General features: G+C 32.6%; 1 protein-coding gene across 2 annotated transcripts in view; it reads right to left on the reverse strand.

Moving 5' to 3' along the window:
• Positions 1-20906, reverse strand: part of LOC139499158 (uncharacterized) — a 116634-nt gene extending 95728 nt beyond the window's left edge. For both annotated transcript variants that reach the window (XM_071287839.1, XM_071287841.1), the window contains exon 1: positions 20782-20906. The gene's annotated coding sequence lies outside the window, so the exon portion shown is untranslated. The remainder of the gene's footprint in view (positions 1-20781) is intronic.
• Between the last annotated feature and the right edge of the window lie 226 nt (positions 20907-21132).

Consider the following 21132-nt stretch of genomic DNA (forward strand, 5'->3'; position numbering starts at 1 on the left):
CGGGTTCTTTACTAAGGTGGTTTTGAAAATTGTCTTACAAATAGAGTCCAGTGGGTGATATTAACTATTCAAGTGCCGAATGTTTAATACTTGTAAATGCAGGCGTCCCTCAAGGGTCCATTATATGCCCTCTCCTTTTTTTGGTATTTATAAACGATATTGTAGAAGACATCAGGCCTCTACAATAACTTTTTTTCAACTTGTCCAGTAGGACAAGTACATACCAAAACTTACTTGTCCGAATGAAATTGTTACTTGTCCAATTTTTTTTTTTATTAAAAATAACCTTTTTACATCTTAAGTTGATTAAAGGAACAAAACGAATTTAAACAATAGAACAACATTTGATGTCACGATTTCTTTCGAAATACTTTTCAAAAATATGAGTCAAGTACAACTGAATCTAGTCATGTCACTGGACTTAAGTTCTAGTTTTCATCAATGATAGTCTCACCAGACTCTGCACATGAGGCACCATCTAATAGGCCTGTACACTCATTGGATTTGTATCCTGTTTATTTTTAGTTGAAAAAAAAATATTCAAATGCAATCAATAAAAAGAAGAAGATAAGGTCTGATTGCCAATGAGACAACTCTCTGCAAGAGACCAAATGACACAGTTTTAATTTACAACTATAGGTCACCATATTGCAAAGTATTGTTTTTTTCTACTAATGATCAAATATGATTTTGTGAATTTTATGGTGAATACAAAAAACAATTGTGAAAAAGTTACCGGTATTGTATTTATTATAAGGAATAGGACGCGTTATCAAAATGAGGTACTGATTTGTCTTGGTCCCGAAATGTCTCCTGCCTTGCCAAACTGTCTATCAATCATGTCTACTAAATATGTCTCCTAGGTGCCAAACTGTCTATTAAACTTGGAGCTAAACCTGTCAAGGTGACGAACTGGCCACAGACCACAATTAATTCCTCTATAAGTTCTTTATAACTTTTTGTCTTATTTAAAAAAATTGCACTGAATCTTTTTGTCCAATTTTTTGTGTGTGTAAAGTACAGTACTAGTCCAAAAATATATCCAAAATTCAGAAAGATTGCTTTCACACAACTTAAAAATTTAGCCAATACACATCCACACCCCTATGGACAAGTCAAGAGATGTTCCGAAAACTGTAAATATTACCTTTTTGCACTTGACCTAATCACTCTTTCCATATTAAAATCAGTTAAAATACCTTCAACAAAAAGTTATTTCACCTCTCTTCTTTCATTTCCACCCCATAAAAACTAACAAATGAATGAAAAAGGCAAAGAAAAAAAATAAAGAAAAAATACACTATAATTAAAGGGAACTATATTCGTGAACAATGAAAAGTAGGGTCATTAATTGTGGTCTTGGGCCAACTGTCCTGAAAAGTTACCTTATCTACAAAGCGCATCATTGATTCCGATCAGTAAGACTGGTTTCCGAGAATAGTATACCTTTTTCCTTTTAAAACGTACCTGACAAAGAACCAGCTTAAAATTATCGATTGCAAGTAAACATGTTGAAGAAAACGGTTTTGCAATTGAATAAACAGAATACAGAAACATGTCAAATTAAAATGTCTTTTCTTGTTTTTTGTTTATAATTACTTTGTTCATCAAAGTTGGATAAAATTAATTTTCTGCAGAATAATTGAACTTGTCCCAACGGACAAGCTTGATAAAGCTTTTACTTGTCCGACCTTTTTTCCCTCTGGTACCGGACAATCGGACAAGTGTTATTGTCGAGGCCTGGACATTCAAGCTCAAATTAAGCTATTCGCAGATGACACTTCATTATATATTATGGTTGACAAGCCAACAGAAACAGCTACAATTTTAAATGACGATGTAGATAAGATTTATCATTGGTAAAAAAAAAATGGCTTGTGAATTTTAATGCCAAAAAAACTGAAAGTATGATAATTTCAAAAATAATAAATAGACCCTTTCATCCTCCTTTAAATGTGAATACCGGAGAGCTACAAACAGTAGGTAAACACAAACATCTATAGTATATATAGGTGTCTTTTTTTCTAACATCGGATCCTGGAACGACCATATTGAATATATAGTTTCTAAATCTTACAAAAGAATAAATATAATGAGAAAATTAAAAAATGTTCTTGATAGATTTTCACATGAAAAAATTTACATATGTTCGCCTAATTCTTGCATATATCGATGTCGTTATTATATCATATATTAATTTTCCTCCTTTACTACTCATTATTTTTTCACGCGTTTTTTGTTTTTTTGTTTTCTGCATTTCGTGTTGAAGAATTTTTATTTTCATGGTCTTATGTCATGATTTACCCAAAAGATCACACTGAACAATGCAAACACCAAGACTACCACGGGGCACATCGAGCTATATGTTTGACAACTTGGGAGGAAATATCGTACGTGTCATGCTGGCAACTTGATAATTCGAAAAGATGCTAAACGTCCTCCAAAAGAACTAAACTATCTTAGCCGGTTCCTTTGCGGATTTATTTTCAGAATTATATTTTAAACACTAACTGTTTTGAGGGGCATGATTTTTCTTTAATGAGAAACTTTTTTCGAAGGAGTAAGCTACCATTTGATTTTGGGTTGTTGTCTCTTTGGCACATTCCCCATTCCATTCTCAATTTTATTTGTAAGATGTAACACCAACTGGAACCCGGTCAAAATATTTAATACATAATTTTTCCTACCGACAAAATAACATTTCATTTCAAACTATGTAGAATATAAGCTGCACTCGCTCCAGCAAATCAAAGTGGAACGGGTGTAATGTAAGTTGTAAGTACTTGTTTCCCAATCTACTATAAATAGATAATGTAAACTAACATAATATATTAAGAATAAATACTACCTAACTAAAAAAGCAAACTTAAAAACATGCACCTCAAGCACCCAAGCTGTGATTTTTTTTTGAAGAGCTCTGACTAGTAAATACTGTGTTCAAATTTTATGAAAATCAGTGTATGTAAAGTGCGGATCCTAAAATATCATTTTCACTGTATATGCCAGAAATTTTTGATGTAGAATGATAAATAAACAGACGACTTTTTTTTATTTTTGAAGAAAATGAAGAAAATTAGTTAAAAAGTATATGTTAAGAAACACATGATACTAATAAAACAAAGTAAGAGATGCGAACGGGTTTTTTTTCGCGCCTAAATTCAAATAGCTGTGAAATATATACCAAAATAGGTGAACATTTAGGACATTTCACGAACAGATCGTGCAGGTAGGATGGTGTTGCAGAATAAATATGCATTTCAACACAATTATTAAAGTTGTATAACGTAGAATAGGTTTTGTCATTCAGTTTCTTCATATTGAACTGAATTCAACTATGATGCTTTCTTTATGCGAGTCATGTTTACTGTCGAATAATGATACTATTCTTTCATTTTCACTGTAGAGCGATTCATTAGTATTGTATATGCGGCGCATTTTCACTGTATGATATATTTATATATTTTTTTATCTATTACAGCGTATTTTTTTAAGCATGTAAAGCAAGACTTTAGTTAGCGTGCTTGCTTTGTTTTTTTTTATTGCACAATCATTATGATAACACCTAATTTAATTCAAATATAATAATTATATAAATACAGGTTAAATTATGCCGATACATATTGTTTAAAGATGTCAATCTTATTTACAAAGTTTGTATAAACAATTATACAAACTAGGCAAGCAAGTCAACCAAAGTTTTGCTTTACATGCATTAGGAAATTAGCTGTAAAGCCTTAACTTAGCCGACTTGCTCAAACAATAGATAAAGTAAGAGACGGATGTAATAAATTTTGACTTATGGAGGAAATTTTGGTTTTAAAACACTCTAAATAAATTCAATAGAAATAACAAATGTATTCCATTTAATTTCTTATAAATCGTATAGGGATCTTTATTCTTGCTTTTTTATCCATTTCCATATCCTTGTTTTTTTTTAATCCATTTCCATGACACTTCACCACTAATTACGTACATCTTGATATATATTATATCCCGTTTAAAAGGTTTTACACTGGGGCCCTTTATAACTTGCTGTTCGGTGTGAGCCAAGACTCCATGTTGAAGACCGTATTTTGACGTATAAAGGTATACTTTTATAAATTGTGAATCGGATGGAGAGTTGTCTCATTGTCACATATGACATCTTATCTATCTGTGGCTCAAACCGAAACGAGACGAGATAAAAAGGGATAAAAAACACACTTTTTTAATATATTTATAATGGGCTTAATATGAGTCAGAAAAGAGTAGAATAGTGGGTCGCGTTTGGGTATAAGCGTGACGCGGAATTGCCGAATTTTTTGTAAGCTTGACACGTGAAAGTCAAATGATTGTGTCATGAAAACGAGAAATAAAGTATAGCGGGACACAGAAAATTAAAAAAAATAGAGAACTGCATAGTATAAGCGGGATACGGGAATCTGACAAAGCAGTAAGCGGGATCAGGGATCAGACCCCCCTCCCCAATGAGACCCCAGAATAAGATATTCATTTATCTTCATCCTATTGTTACAGTCATGCCTTCAATAACAAATGTATCAAATGCATGCATTTTTACATTTTTGGTCCCTTTTTCAAGTTTTTGGTCTCCAAATTTATAGACAAAAGACCTTATGGATATTTGAGGTTCTTTGCCATGCTGAATCTTATTCTTGTATCCAGTTTTGGGATATTTTGCCAAGTTACCGAAATAGCCCACATAGAGGTCCAAAGGGTCTAAGATCATCAAACATGCATTGAAGCATTCATGTCGTGTACAATTACCCAAATGTGCATTGTTTGACCTATCTGTGGTAGTATACACTCGTGAATCTAGAAATTTTTTATAAGTAGGGGTCCTAAGAGGGGGCCCGCTCCAGTGATTCCATATAAAAGTAAACAAATGTTTTCCTATAAAAGAGGCAAGCCCCTGTCCCCCCTATATCCTCCTCTGGTATCGAGCTGTGCATTACGGATAAAAAATGTTGTATCAAGGGTGCTCTACTTCACGTACCAATGTAAACAATAAAGTTCGCCCACATACCTTACATTTCTTGTTTTTATTACTGTGGATAATTTATGTCACATACCGTTTCACCTTAAACAGTAAAAAGCTTGCAAGCAACACTCGAGTCAAGAACATTTATTCTACCAAAAACTGTCTTTTTCAGAATATGGCAATTGAAGCAGTAGAGGGTACAACTGGGAAAGTTAATCTTTTATAAGCTTTTCTGTCACCACTGCGTTTCAAGATGCATATTTCTCTGTTCGCAAGTGTATTTATTGCGTGGAAGATAACGTCCTCAAATGTACTCGTCTCTATTTTACACAGACTGCACTTAAACTCCGCCATATCAATATCTTTTTTTTTTAAATCAAGGAAAAAAGTAATTTGAAGAATACAATATGATATTTTGAGAAGCGTTTTTGTTACAAGTTTGAAAAACTATATATTTGATAAAGAATGAATGAGGAGTGTGTATTTCAATTTGAAAATACATTTATCATTAATTATAAAGTCATCAACTAAGTTTTTTTCATTTGTTTCAAGTGCATTTATCACATAATTCTACAATTAAAATTCCTCGCATCTTCGAAAATTCCACATCAGAAATGACTGCGCTAACAGTGATAATTCATCGCATCTATAGTTAAAATGGATCGCTTTCAGTAATCGATATGCTAAATTATGTTGTTTTTATAACACTTATTTGAACTTTAATGCTATGTTTGTACATAATAAAGGCATATCACAATGAAAATATGTAAAAACTTTCCTTCAAATCAATTAATTTGGTATTTTCAACGTTAACAAATACAGTTTCCCCATGATCCTTTATTCTACAATAGACATACCCGCATATGACAGTGAAAATGAACTAGCTGGATTCGCACATTATATACACTGTCTGAAAATTTCTGAACATTTGTTTCATGAATATGATATAATCAGTCTATGGATGAAGCGTATCGATAAAAACTTTTCTTATATCACATAGCGATATTGTCTAATATCAATAGTAAATATGCAGACATTCCATGCGGCAAATGTTGTTTTCGGCAACGAAAAATTAAGAAAAAACTAATTATAACTTTAAAACGTATTGTTCAAATATAATCAACAATTGAGTCTAAATCTACATTCAGAAGTTAGTTAGAAGCAAACTTTTATGTCCGTGTAAACTTGAAGTGCTGTATTGTTCTTATATACATAAATATACAAATGCTATTATTTCTAATATCAATGCGATACTTTTAAAATATCATAGCGGTGTTTTTGTTATATCAATATTAATACTTGACTGCTGTACCCATATTTTGACAATTTTACCTATCATGTTTGTTTTGTTCACGCATCGTTGTAAATATGACAGAATTTGACGAGACTGTCATACACGTGAGAGGTTTAGCGCTATAAAACCAGGTTCAATCCACCATTTTGACGTTCTAATTTATGGACATTTGTTTCATGAATATTAAAATATTGTTAAAATTTGAAATGCCAGTACCGATGGGGTTTAATAAATAATGTCGTAATCAATAGCTAAGTATCAAAATTATTGTTCACATATATAACATTTAGCAAATTTTATAATGAATGCACCCAAAATAATATATATCTGATATGCTCGCAACGCACGCATGGAAGACTTTCTTTATTGATAACAATGAAACTAACTTGTGACAAAGATGAATCATACTGTCCTTGTTCAGATTGATTCGACAAAATTTGACCTGTACTTTTAAATCTCCTTTTTTATACAAATTAGACCGTTGGTTTTCCTGTTTGAATGGTTTAACACTAGTATTTTTTTTGTTCCTATATATAGCGTGGTGTTCGGTGTGAGCCAAGGCTCCGTGTTTAAGGCCCTACTTGGATCTATAACGGTTAACGTGAAACAAATTATTTCTTTGATAAAAGTTGTCTCATTCGAACTCATGCACTATCTTCTTATATCTATAAATCTTTAAAATTTCCCCTTATAAGTAACTGTTTTCCAGTCCTTCAAAAACGTTATTTAGGTGCGGAATCTTTTGTAAAGTGTAATATGAACTAGCACATTTCTGAAGCTTTAACGGTAACGACAATTATTATGGTACAAGCACGATAATGTCAATAAAATTACCAATTTTACAGCACTGAAGGATATAAATTTATAAATATAGAAAAGATACGGATTGTTATTTTGCACTAAGCAATGTGCGCGTATTTATACTATTGGTTACTAGTCAAAAACGAAAGTCAAATCTCTATGGCAACAATATATCGGAATGCCCTCACGGTCATCGCGATGTAAAAGAACATCCATGCAGCGAACTGATTATGTTCATCGATATATCGATTTACCTACAGAAAAAGTCTTTGATACCCAAAAAGAACTGTTTTCCTTGTCAATATTTTTTTCAATGTTAATGATAAACACATTTTCTGTTTGACATTTTTTTTTATTTTCGTTGTATCTGAAGTTTCTAATTTATAGTCTGAAGCTACTCAGTTGGTATCTTCAAAGTTCGGGACATCAGCATTTGTACATTTTAATTTGTTTGGAATATCTATTTGACCATTTGAATATTCATTGTTATTTGGAGCTGTATTGGATGGGATTGTTTGAATGAATGTTTTTTTTTCTTTTAAGTAATGATATTTTTTGTCTCTTTCGATATTACCCATGTGGATAGTCTATAGCAGTGTGACCTCAAGAGCGGATCCAGTCGTTTTCAAAAGGGGGTTCCACATCCAGGATTAAGGGGGGGGGGGCAAACCATATGTCCCCATTCAAATGCATTGATCGACCAAAAAATGCAGGTTTCCAACCGGCGGTCCCCCTGGATCCACCACTGGACCTATACTAGATTCTAATAGGTCAGTAGACTATTCACAACCGCATTTAAATTCCGCCATTGCATCATCCGATTCACTTCAAATAGAATTAGTCGGTTAAACCATGTGATTAAAAACAATAGACCGAACAGGTTGTTCACACTTTCAACTATCAATAGGGTCAAGCAACATTTTCGAAATGATAAGTTCATGTAAGCGTTAATTTTGTTACAGATACGAAATTTTAGTGATATTGATCCTCAAACATTAAGCCGGTCATGATCATGAACTAAGTTTGTGAATTATGTTTGCGGTTTTCTTGACATGCATTGTGACGTGTCGTCGTTTCATTTTATATTTAGAAAACTAAAGCAGTTATATTAGAAACGTATCGGATTCTTAAATTTTTAATATTAAAAAAAAACCCATCGCTATGATAAAAGACAAACATCGCATTGATATAATAAAATATAGCAGTATCTTTGACTTATAGGTGATTTTGGCTTAGTAAACAATTGAATTAATCTCATTTGCATTCCACTGAATTTGCTACGTGATAGTTATTGAATGTGTACATCTACAAATGATAAATCGTGCATTGATGTTTCATTTATTCAACAATTCAATTTTCTCATTTAACCTTCTTGCTGCCAAAGGGACATTTATGGCTTCTACACACAAATCTGGCTGATTGTGTAGAACGTCAAAGGTTCATTGTACCGTCACAATACTCAGGGGCACTGACAACGTCAAAAGACGGCGACAAAAGGACAATTTGGCGGGAATGAAGCAAACTGAATAAAATGCTTTAAAAGCATACTTAAAACGGATTTCAAGAAATGATACAGGATCATAAGCTTGTTAGTTCTATAATACCAACTTATTTAACGTGTTTACTAATTATTAAGTTCGTCATTTTCATGTAAAATGTTGCATTCTTTCGAGAAATTTGTTTTACGTTTTTTTCGTACATCTATCAATCAGAATATCTCATATATTAATCGTATTCCCAATAAGTAATAATAAAAAAGGCAACTGTTATACTTGATAACGCGAAATATTAATATTCAGTCGCAATACACGCTTTATTTAAGAGAACAAGATAATTTATTTAGGACCGCGACTCAAATGCCGCGATTGAAATCTCAGTTAAGATTTTTTGTTTGTTAAAGTACACACGTGTTAACCGATATACTTGTATTGTCATACGATATTTCAATACATTTTAAACCGTTTCATCATGGAAGCACTGACTTAAAAATATTCATTTTCATTCGGAATGGTGATGTTAAATTAGTAGTAGACACAATGCTTTCTATTCCTATCATATTTATAATCGATATCCTTTCCCAGTGACAACCTCTATTTTCTCGCATTCATTACAGATCTTTTACTTTGTAGGACCCACTGAGCAATGTATTTATTGTATATTGAATTTCAGACGTCCTTTATATTGCATGAAATATTTGCCACTGAACGTTGAGAAGAGAACAATAATTTATAAATTAACAGATTTTAAAGATATTTCGTGTATGTCAATTACAGTGTGTACTTTGTCATAGTCAATGAAAATGAATTATTATTGATTCAGGTTCACTTGTAGACAAAAGAAATTTATTTTAGAGGATTTCTTCCCTCGTTTTTACTGGGTTTTTATTATTCGTATTCACTAAAATTTTGAGCAATAAGCGGTCAACATACTAATAATAAACATGATTAAAAAATAATCAAAAGGAATATACCAAAACAAGGATTGAAATGATAATTTTAATCTGTCACGTTTGATACTTTACAACAAGAAGTAGTTCATAGAATGAGAACAGCTGCTCGGAGATTATTTTTTTTTGTACACGCTTTGTTTTTATTAATTTTTTTCATTGGGTGCCAATGTTTTGCCGTTTATATAATGATTTTAGAGATTTTGTTTACGGTAGTTACCAATTATAACAAGGTTTACTAATAAAAAAATGAGAATAAATATATTTTAGTATTTTTTAGGTGTAAAGAATCATTTATGCGTTTCACTTGACAAATATAAAACAAAGTCGCCTTCAAAGCTAGTATAATATTTTCACTTTAGTTTAAGACAAGAAAGATGAGAAAAAAACTTTATTTCAAGGTTAAAAGTTGTATTTTTAAATAATGTTGTATTAAAAACATCGTTTATGCATTCTTAGAGCAATAACTTCCGTAAAATTACTTGTACATCGCTTTTCATAATAACGGCTACATTGACGCGGGAAAAACTATTGACGGCGGGAAAGCGCAGTTCTACAGAGAGGCACAAGTTTTGCAACGTCACAGATAAGAAACGTCAAGATGCTTTTGGCGCGACAAAGCAATAAAAAAACTCGGCCGCAAGACAAGGGAAAAACATACAAGGTTGGTAGTTGTTGTTTTTTCATTTATTCCCTTACAACAAAAGTAAACAAACGTTACGGTTGTTGGTAATACTGTGGATTCATTTATTTTCGTGGGTATCAATTTTCATGCTCTGGAAACATATACGACTATGATTTCATCATCTGTGTTGTATGTGGCGAAAAATTTCATTTTCAATTCCAAAACATTACATCAGACTTTTTCAAATCAATGAGCTTCGAAACATTATAACGTTTTCATTGTATGCAGTGTACCGTCTCGTTAAAATACCTATCAATTTGTGAACTAGAAACAGACGATCAAATCACTGAACAAAGTGCTAACTCCCTGAACTCACCTGAACAATCAAATTGTTAAATTATCATCAGAAACTGGTACATCTGATCACATCTCTAGACCACTTGCGTTTAACTATGTATAGTATTCAACAACTTAAAAATGCAAGAGCTCCTGAAAACATAACATCAAGCTCTCAGATCCAAATAGATCAATCAGACACCACCAAATAGGAAGCTTATCAAACGGTACCAAAGAAACAGAAGAACGTAAAGCAAGAATATCTAAAGTCTAAGCTTGCCATTGCAGAAACTCACAGTACAGCTCTAGAAAACACCGTTTTAGATAACAATAACACAATAAGGAACTTGAAACTTGCTCAGTTAGATCTTAATGATATCAGCCAAAATAGAGTAGACTATCTCAGCTTGAACCATAATGTGTTGACCACAAATGCTACTTATCAAAACTGCCATTGTGCAAAACTGAATAACAGGATTAAAGAACTAGAACGAGAAATGACCAATCTCGGATTAATAAACTTCGAAACCCAAATTCTAACGCTCAGGAATCAAAATGAAAATAACTTCAACTCACAAGTTTCTGTACATATGGTGCGACCACAACATGTTTTTCATGTTACCACGACAACAGCACCAAATCAATGGATGCAACAAGCACAACCTCAGCCATTATTCCATCGTGGTGTACCTGCTCCTCCACCGTATATGTATAGACAATCAGATAGAATACCAGAAGCTTCAAGACTAACTCAGAGACCTTATATTAATCAGCAAGTTCAAAAAGCTCTAATGTTCAATCCTATACCAAGAGAACTTGTAACTCAGTTACCGACCTCTGATAGTAATAACTGTATTGCTGTCAACCAAACATCGTCTCAACAATTTTTTTTAACCAATCATACAGAACTCAAAGAAAAGGCAATGTTGAATCCAACATGCAATCTAAAGATACTGGAGATGTAAGTAACACTCTGAGCATTGACAGTAAAAACAGTTTTGCTGTCATAGAAGACTTGAAATTTAAAGTTCCTAAAGATAAATATAACACATTGAGTCAAAGATTATAGTAAAAATAGAATTGCTGTCCGCATAGAAAATGCTATAGAGAAAGTGCCAAATAGTTCTATACAGTCGTCATTCTACAGTTTCAAACTTACCACACGATTCTCATCAAAACATAAAATTCATTCCATCAAAAGACTCATCTGCTACTAATAGTTAAAACTGTTTTGCTGTTAAACATTTGAAGGAAACAAAGAATTCAGACAATTATCCCAAAGCTGTTCAACCACATCCAAATCATCCTGTTCACAGTGGGCTAAAAAATGGAACTTCTTTTTTAGACAAAGGACAAACCATTCTCCTAGATCCATATATAGCGACCCCCCTGTGAATCGAATGATGTAACCTTGGAAAAAGCAAGTTCACTACGTATTGTCTCCTTCAATATTAAAGGCTTCATCTCTAACAACAAGAGTGCACACGCTGAAATGTCTCGCCTTCTTTACTTATCATTGATATTATGCTGATAGTCCTAAATATAAAGCTTTATTACAACTGTCACATCAACTCAACATTTACCAAATAAAATAAACATTGATCAAAGGTCAGAGGAACCATGCAAGGCATACATGTACAGCTAACAATTCTTTCATACAACAAATACAGTTGACCTATTGCTTATAAATTAAGAAAAACAGACAAAAACACAAATACATAAAACTCAGTAATACCGTAAAAATGAGGTCAAGGTAATATAAAACCTGCACGACTGACATATAGATTATACAATATTTCTTTACCCAAATATAGTTGACCTATTGCTTATGGTATTAGAAAAATAGACCAAAACTCAAAAACTTAACTTTGACCACTGAACCATGAAAATGATGTCAAGGTCAGATTACACCTGTCAGCTAGACATTTACACCTTACAATCATTACATACAGCAAATATAGTAGACCTATTGCATATAGTATGAGAAAAACAGACCAAAACACAAAAACCTAACTGTAACCACTGAATCATGAAAATGAGGTCAAGGTCAGATAACACATGCCAGTTGAACATGTACACCTTACAGTCAAGTGAACATGTCTGACGGGCACGAGGACCTTGTAAGGTACGCACATACCAAATATAGTTATCCTATTACTAATAATAAGAGAGAATTTAACATTACAAAAAAATCTTTTTTTCTAGTAGTCACTGAACCATGAAAATAAGGTCAAGGACATTGGACATGTGACTAACGGAAAGTCCGTTACATGAGGCATCTATAAACAAAGAATGAAGCATCCAGGTCTTCCACCTTCTAAAATATAAAGCTTTTAAGAAGTTAGCTAATGCCGCCGCCGTATCGGCCGCCGGATCACTATCCCTATGTCGAGCTTTCTGCAACTAAAGTTGCAGGCTAGACAAAAATTATTTGAATGAACTGCTAGATAAACACGACATCTTGTTTTTTAAGATCACTGGCTTTCTATTTATGAAAAAGAACAAAACCATTCAGACTTTCTCACCTTCTGAAGACATATTGATGATGACGAACCAATGTCCCCAATAGATCGACTGAGATGACATGGTGGTATCGCAATCTTATACAGAAAATCTATGTCTTCAATGTTTTATCAACTTCCAGACGGAAACAACAGAGTTCAAGCTATTGAAAAATCTACAACCAGAAATCCTACTTGCCTTATTAATGTATATCTTCCTTCTAGAGGTTTCGATAGTGGACACGATGCTAATAAATTATCCTCAAGTATCAAGAAAACCACTCAATTATTATAGCAGGGGACTTTAAAGCCTCATGTATTAAACATTAAAAGGCCTCCCAAGATGAACTGTTCAAACATTTTTGTAAAGAGAATCGAATGGAACTTCCAGTTAAATACCCAGCTGATCACACATATTTTCAAAGAACATCTAGATCACAAATTGACATATTGGTCAAATTTGTTGAGAACAATATAAGATTAAAAGAACTTATTCAAGTTAAAATCCTACGTGAAGGTCACAACACTTCTGACAATTATCCTGTGTCTGCCGATCTCTGTATAGAACTAAGGGCTAGTCAGAAACAGTATAGAGGATATATCTGTACCAAAATTAACTGGAAAAAGTAAATCAGCAAAACTATGAACTCAATGACTGTGACCAATAGTAGACAAGATAATATGACACATGACTGACTGACTAATGAACCAGAAAAATAGAGTAGAACTGTACTAAAAAGATATAAGAGAATAGAAGAATTGATGAACTCTTAATAAACATATAATAAAACTACTAATTAATATTAATTATTCTGCAAGAAAATAAATATTAATGCTAAACACTCTACCACATTGAGAACAATATAAGATTAAAAGAACTTATTCAGGTTTAAATCCTACGTGAAGGTCACAACACCTCTGACAATTATCCTGTGTCTGCCGATCTCTGTATAGAACTAAGGGCTAGTCAGAAACAGTATAGAGGACATATCTGTACCAAAATTAACTGGGGAAAAGTCAATAAGAATAACTATAATATTCTCTAAAAGTACAGGAAGTACTGAAGGATAGAAACTACCTTAATTTTAGAACACCATATGGAATTGATCAAGCTACAAATTAAATACTTACTGTTTAAATAACGCATTGGATACATGCTATCCTCGAAGAAATCTAAATTTATTAGAAAGAACAAGATAAACTGGTCACCAAAACTAGCCAATACCGTCAGTAAATCAAAAAAGGCATTCTTCCTCTGGAAAAAAAGCAGGATCTCCTCCTTCTAAAGATAACATATATAACATACTTAGGCTTGATGCTAAACGTATAGTAAGATCAAAACAAAGACAACAAAGGGCTGACAAAAGAAATCTGATAGGGACAAAGAACTATTCTTTAGATTAAAAAAAAACTTCTCCCAATTCACTCATACTCTGCAGACTCCAGATAATGAATATATAATATGAATGAACTCTTTAAAGAACATTTTGCAAACTTAGCGAAAACAAATGCGAATCACTTTTTCGATAAAGAACATGACAATTTGGTCAAATTAGACGCAGAAAAAATAGTGAAATTATGTAAAAATAAAGACATAACTGTTCAACCTGTTACCTCCTCTGAAATTTCAAAACTTATTTCACAATAAAAAAAACGGAAATCTGGAGATGTAGACGGTTTAACATCTGAACATCTTATATACGGAGGTATATCTCTATTTGACTACCTGACAACTCTGCTCAATAAATTATTCTATACAAAACATGTACCTGCTGCTATAAAAAAAGGGACTTCTAACTCCAGTCCATAAAAAAGTCAAGGTGCCAACAATTCCATCAAATTATAGAGGAATAACTGTTATCTCTATCCTTAGAACTCTATTTACGAGCTAGAATTGAAGGTACCTTGAATAAGCAACAAAATAGACTACAGAACGGTTTCACAAAAGGTGCTTCCTCAATAAACATTGTTTTTTTAATCACCGAAGCAATGAACGAAGCGAAAGATAATGATGAAAAATTATCTAAATCACCCTAAATGCAGAAAAAAAAACATTCGATGTCAAAGATCACATGCATCCATTTTGGAAACTATATCACCAAGGAATTACAGGCCCAACCTGGTTACTGATCAAAGAACTATATAAAAATACTCTCAAGTAAAAATCTCAAGGATGTATCTCGCAAGCTTTCACAAACGAACAAGGAGTAAAGCAGGGGGTATTGTATCTGCCAACTTCTACAAAGCATACAATGAGAATATCCTAGATACACTTGAAGCAACAAATATTGGATTTAAGATCGGTACCAATTACTTAGGTTGTTAAACGTGTGCAGATGATATTATGCTATGAGCAACTTCTGAACAGGGTACTCAGGGGCGGATCCAGCCATTTTAAAATGGGGGGTTTCCAACCCAGGACAAAGGGGGGTTCAAATTATATGTCCCCATTCAAATGCATTGAGCGGCTAAAAAAAAGGGAGATTCCAACCCCCGGAACCCCCCCCCCCCCCCCACCTTGGATCCGCCATTGATACATCAACTCAACTCCGTATCATTGAAAGCTGTACAAGAAATGATTGAGTGAAAATCAATAGTAAATAAAAAAGAAATATTATTGATCAATAAAAAAAACAAAGAATCAAACCTTGAACTCTTTTCACCGAGAAGATAAGCGAAAAACAGACCATAACGCATCTGGGTATTGAAAGACAAGACATAAATACCCTAAATGAAGTCAATAGAATCTCTACTGCTAGAGCTACCATGTATTGTCTCATGGGAGCAGGTTTACATGGAATAAACGGAGTAAATCCATTGATTTCATATAAACTGTGGAGAACATTTGTCATACCAAGAATGCTATACGGCTTTGAAATTCTGAATTTTACCAAGACAGACATTTATAAATTGAAAAATTCCAAGAAAAAGACATGTAAACATCTGCTATCTCTACCACAACGAACTACAGACGCTGCAATATATATTTTGCTCGGGGCAGAATCCATTGAACAACTCATCTAAAAGGCAATGATTTCTCTATTCCTTAGAATTTCAAAACATACAAATTCAATTGAGCATAAAATAGGAATCAGACAATTAGCAACAAAAGATAAGAACTCCAACAGCTGGTATATAAAAGTGGAACGTATGTTCAAGTCATATGGATTGCCCTCTGCGCATCAGATAGTTTTAAATCAAACGAAAAACAGGAAAAGATTGATCCATGATATAATAGATTCAACTTGGAAACCAAATTGGTCTGAGATAGCTGAAAAAAAATCAACATTAAATCATATGGAAATAAGCAAATGGAATTTCCGTAATTCCAAATAATTGTTGGAGCACTGTCAGAGACAACAAGAGAAATGTTGCTAAAGGCATAATTAAATCCAGAATACTGACTGGGACGTATAAAACTCAAAGGATAAACAACCGCTTTGATTCAACAAAATCTGCAGACTGCAAACTATGTATGGAAGAAACAGAAAACTATAAACATGTTCTTATTAACTGCAAAAGCCTTAACTCTGTCAGAAAAAATACCATGTCAGACTCAAACATTTTATGATTGAAAATCAGATCAACTACAACTGCATCTGATTCATTGAATCTGTAATTGTTCTACTCCAATTATTAGTTGACTGTTCCATCAACCGTTGCATACCAAAATCTCAACTAGTAGCTATAGAACGAATTTGCAAAGACTGGGTATATGCATTACATATCAAGAGAGCAGAATTTCAGTGAAATATATATAACATTTATTCTCTGCATACCAATTAGCAAGAGTGCAGAATTTTTGTGAAAGATAATAAACATATGTACTTGACTCTTTGCTGGTAAACATCACATCATATAAAAATCTAGCTAGTGTCGGTCATGAGAATGGATATAAATAAGAACATATTATTAATGATAGTTTTGTTTGTCATTCCACTCTTCAATACTCCATTGAAATAGAGAGTTAAACCTGTTGCTGAATGATAAATAATATCTAATCCTCAATGTTCAATGTTCTATTTTTAACATAAATAATAATAATACATGTTAAAAGCAATAAATAAATGCAACAGTAGTATACCGCGGTTCAAAACTCATAAATCCATGGACAAAAAACAAAATCGGGGTAACAAACCAAAACCGAGCGAAACGGTTTTGTTAAATAACATGGGTTAATGAGTTTTAAGATTTTAATGAAACATCTAATGAGGAACCTCGCTTGATTGTTAACTTTTTATCATCACTGACATAAATAAATCTTATCACATATTTTTATCTTTTAACAAGTGGACATTTTTAAACTTATTAATTTTAAGTTTTCTCCATTTTTGAATTTTAAAATCTAATGTTTTAAGCTCATGGCAGTAAAATCTGTACAGTATAAATACAAGTTTTACTTTTTATCCTTATTTTTTTTGCTTTACTAAAACAAAGTTACATATTTAAACTTAATAGAATTTAAATATTTTATAAAGTACGCATTTTAAAAAATTATCCAACCTAGTATATTTTTAATGCGGTGACCCTACAAATAGGATATATTTCCGGAGAAGAAGACAGGTGGCAGTCATACTTGGTTGATCCTGGGGTACGTAGAGGGCGTACGCTACACTTTGATCGCCAAAACAGTTTCTCATTGTTCTCACAACTTATATGATTATAAAAACGTTAAAAAACATTCCGCTCTAAATACACTTTATAAAATGAGCCTCCTCATGGGGTTTGTGATTATGCAAATTTTGGAATAGAAACCTATGTTAAATTAAATTTGAACAAAACTGAACCATCTTTTAACACAACTGAGATATGGAGTTCTTCCTTTGAGGCTATAGACTTGAAGATATAACGGCGAGCATCCAAATGAACGCGTATGTACGTTTTGTAACAGCAAATCAACAGAGGATGAGTGTCACTTTATTCTCCTCTGCTCCTTATACAATGAATTGATAGAAAGTACTTTTTATTATATCTTTTCTGACAATGAATCACGAAATATGACCAACGATGAAATGATTTCCTTTTTGACGACAAACTATCCTAGAAAGCTAGCTAAGAATACAGTGAAAGCGTTCCGGCATAGACTTTTAGTGTTATAGACATGCAAAACTTGATAACAGTATATTGTAATTTCTAATTTAATAATGTAGTTGACAGTAATTGACTGTAATATTAAGTTTAAAAAGGTTCATTCATCATGTTCATGGTCACTTTAAATATTTTCCATTTCTGTATTATAAATATTAATGTATTAGTTATTCAACTGGAAATTTACTATGTCGATATTTAAATTTTCTTATTTTTATTCAAATCTCAATTCGTCATCATGAATTAATTTTGAAATAAATTGTTCTATTTTTTTCATTATTTTGTTTGAAATCCGTGATCAAAGAAATACGTTTTATGATTTGAAAGTGACTTATAGACCCAATAGGTCGGGTGTTTTTTTATTGTTTATATAATATATTTGTATTTTGTTAAACTGTTATTACACATGTCACTACAATAAAAATGAATTTTTTCTGTTAGGATTTTTTTAAGATAGGTTGCAGTCGTACTGGTTGATCCAGGGGAACGTAGAGGGCGTACGCTACACTTTGATCATCAAAACAATTTCTCATTGTTCGCACGATTTATATGATTATAAAAACGTTAAAAAAAATTTTGCTCTAAATACACCTTATAAAATGAGCCTCCACATGGGGTTTTTGATTATGTGATTCATATTGCGGCAAAACAATTGTGATTATGTGATTACTTGGACATCCCCATGAGGGGCCTCTCTTATCGCTTTTTGCCCGTCATTACTGGACATCACATAGCCTTTGATTCTCGAAAAAAAATTAAGTCAAAATAGAAAATGTCTGACGCCACAAAGGAAAATTGACTGTTGTATTACGTCAATAGTTCAAGTGTCGCAGATTCCTAAATAGCGAAAAGGTTTGTTTCCGCTCGTCGGTAGTAGATAGATTCCGTTTTCTGAAATAACGACGCCCCCTCGTTTGAAAGATCATGGACTCGTCCTGAATCTTGTATATTGACTGCTCCATGGTCTTATTTGGTAAACAAATACATGGAAAATGCTGCATAGAAATAATTTCGTAATGGGACATTCCATTCAATATATGAAAAATTTTAGGCAAATTTTAATCACTCACGTGCTTTGATTTAAACCCCTCAGATGCCAAATTGTGCCAGCATTCCCTCAATTTTACATGTTAAGACAACAAAAGACCCAACAGAAACAAAAATGGGCAACCTTCAGATATATTTTAAGCCAATCGGGCATAAGAAATGGCTTTTGATATCCCTCAGAAAAAAAAACCATCCACCCCTTTTAAGATATTAAATTACTCTGAAATGTCCAATGTACTAGTACTAAATGTGATCATGTGAACAGTTTTCTTGACAGAAAACAACAAATGTTGCATTCCAAAACATTATTCGATTTGCAGTATGAAGATCACATAAAAAAATTAAGAAAAAACCTGACATTTGGTTGTCAATCGGCAATACTTATACAAATAAAGTATAAGTGACCGCTGTCGACAACAAACTAGCAATTGATAGTAATATAAATCGTAAACAAATAAAATTGAGAATGGACATTGGGAATGTGTCAAAGAGAAAACAACCCGACCACAGGGCAGACAACAACAGAAGGTCACCAACAACGTTGTTTGTAGTAAATTTATGGAAGTATATTAACACAGAAAAACACAAAAAAAATATTACAGTAAAAAGAAAACAAAAAGATACCAGAGTGACCTTCAAACTAATAAGCCGAAAACATACTGACAACGCTATGGCTTAAAAAGAGAAGACCAACAGACAAATAATAGTACACAAAAAACTTAGAAAACTAAAGACTGAGCAACACGAACCCCATAAAAACTCAGGTTGATCTCATGTGCTCCGGAAGAATTAACAGATCCTGCTCCACATTCGGCAACCGTCGTGTAGTTCATGTTACTACAAAACACATTCAGGAAACTAATTTATGTCTAGGACATCATTCAAACGGTATAATCAATGGTACATTTGCGTGTACAATCAATAAGGAAGTTATGTTTAATTCTTTGTTAGATTGACCTTTAAATAGATTTACCTTTGTAAGCTACCTATTGAAAGAGCACTGATAGCTATTACTTGTTCATCAAGTCATTTACGGGGCGATACACAAAGACGATTGAAAAACCTGTAAAACTTGTTTTTAAGTTTATTTTAAACCTATAAATGTGTGCATCTTACAAGGCTCAGCAAGTTTGTATTACGAAGTACAGCTTTTCTTTTTGGTTTGCTATGAATTGAATTAATAACTTGGTAAAATCGTGGCTTACAAAGTTGTCTTCTCATATTTAAGAATGAGGTATCCAAAGGGCATATAAACGTGTAACATAAGATATATTTTATCATGTAGTAGCAGAAGGAGGCTTTCATAGATTAGGGAGGATACAGAGGTGTAAATTTAAAAAAGAAGGCGGTCAATATTAAAAAAAAATTAAAACATAAAACTCAAGTTTCAACACAAGTTTCAACATATGATGCATCCCTGATAAACTCATGCTCCCATTTTATTTTCTTCTCACAATGACCATTTAATATAACACACAATTTGGTAACATTACGATACTTAAAGCACTGTCTGAATAAGGAAAAGTAAAATAAAAAAATGCCGAACTCAACGAAGATATCAATTCGGAAAGTCCCTTATCAAAAAGCAAAATCAAAAACTAAAATACATCAAACAAATAGAAACCAACTTTCATAGTATATTTATATTTAAAATATATATTCAACAGAGCTAAATAAAATTACCTTTAAAAGTAGTCTTCTTGGATAAAAAGAATATCCATTCTCGTTTCCTTTATAAACATTGCCGATTGCCGACAAGTCATTTCTACATACGGGTATCTAGTATGTAATGCAAGCCTCATCAATGCAATACAACAACTATGTTTATTGAACCGAAAAGATTAACTTTAAAATAATTTTGTACATAATGTAAACTTGTTTTTGCTTTTAATAATAGCGTTTACTTATAATGCGAATCTTTCTGAAATAATGCAAAAATTTGAGTCATCTTTTTCTTATCTAAATTCCAAAGGAAACAGTTGTAAAAGAGGGACGAAAAATACCAAAGGGACAGTC

Source organism: Mytilus edulis, chromosome 12 (assembly GCF_963676685.1).
Source record: "Mytilus edulis chromosome 12, xbMytEdul2.2, whole genome shotgun sequence".
Lineage (NCBI taxonomy): Eukaryota > Metazoa > Mollusca > Bivalvia > Mytilida > Mytilidae > Mytilus > Mytilus edulis.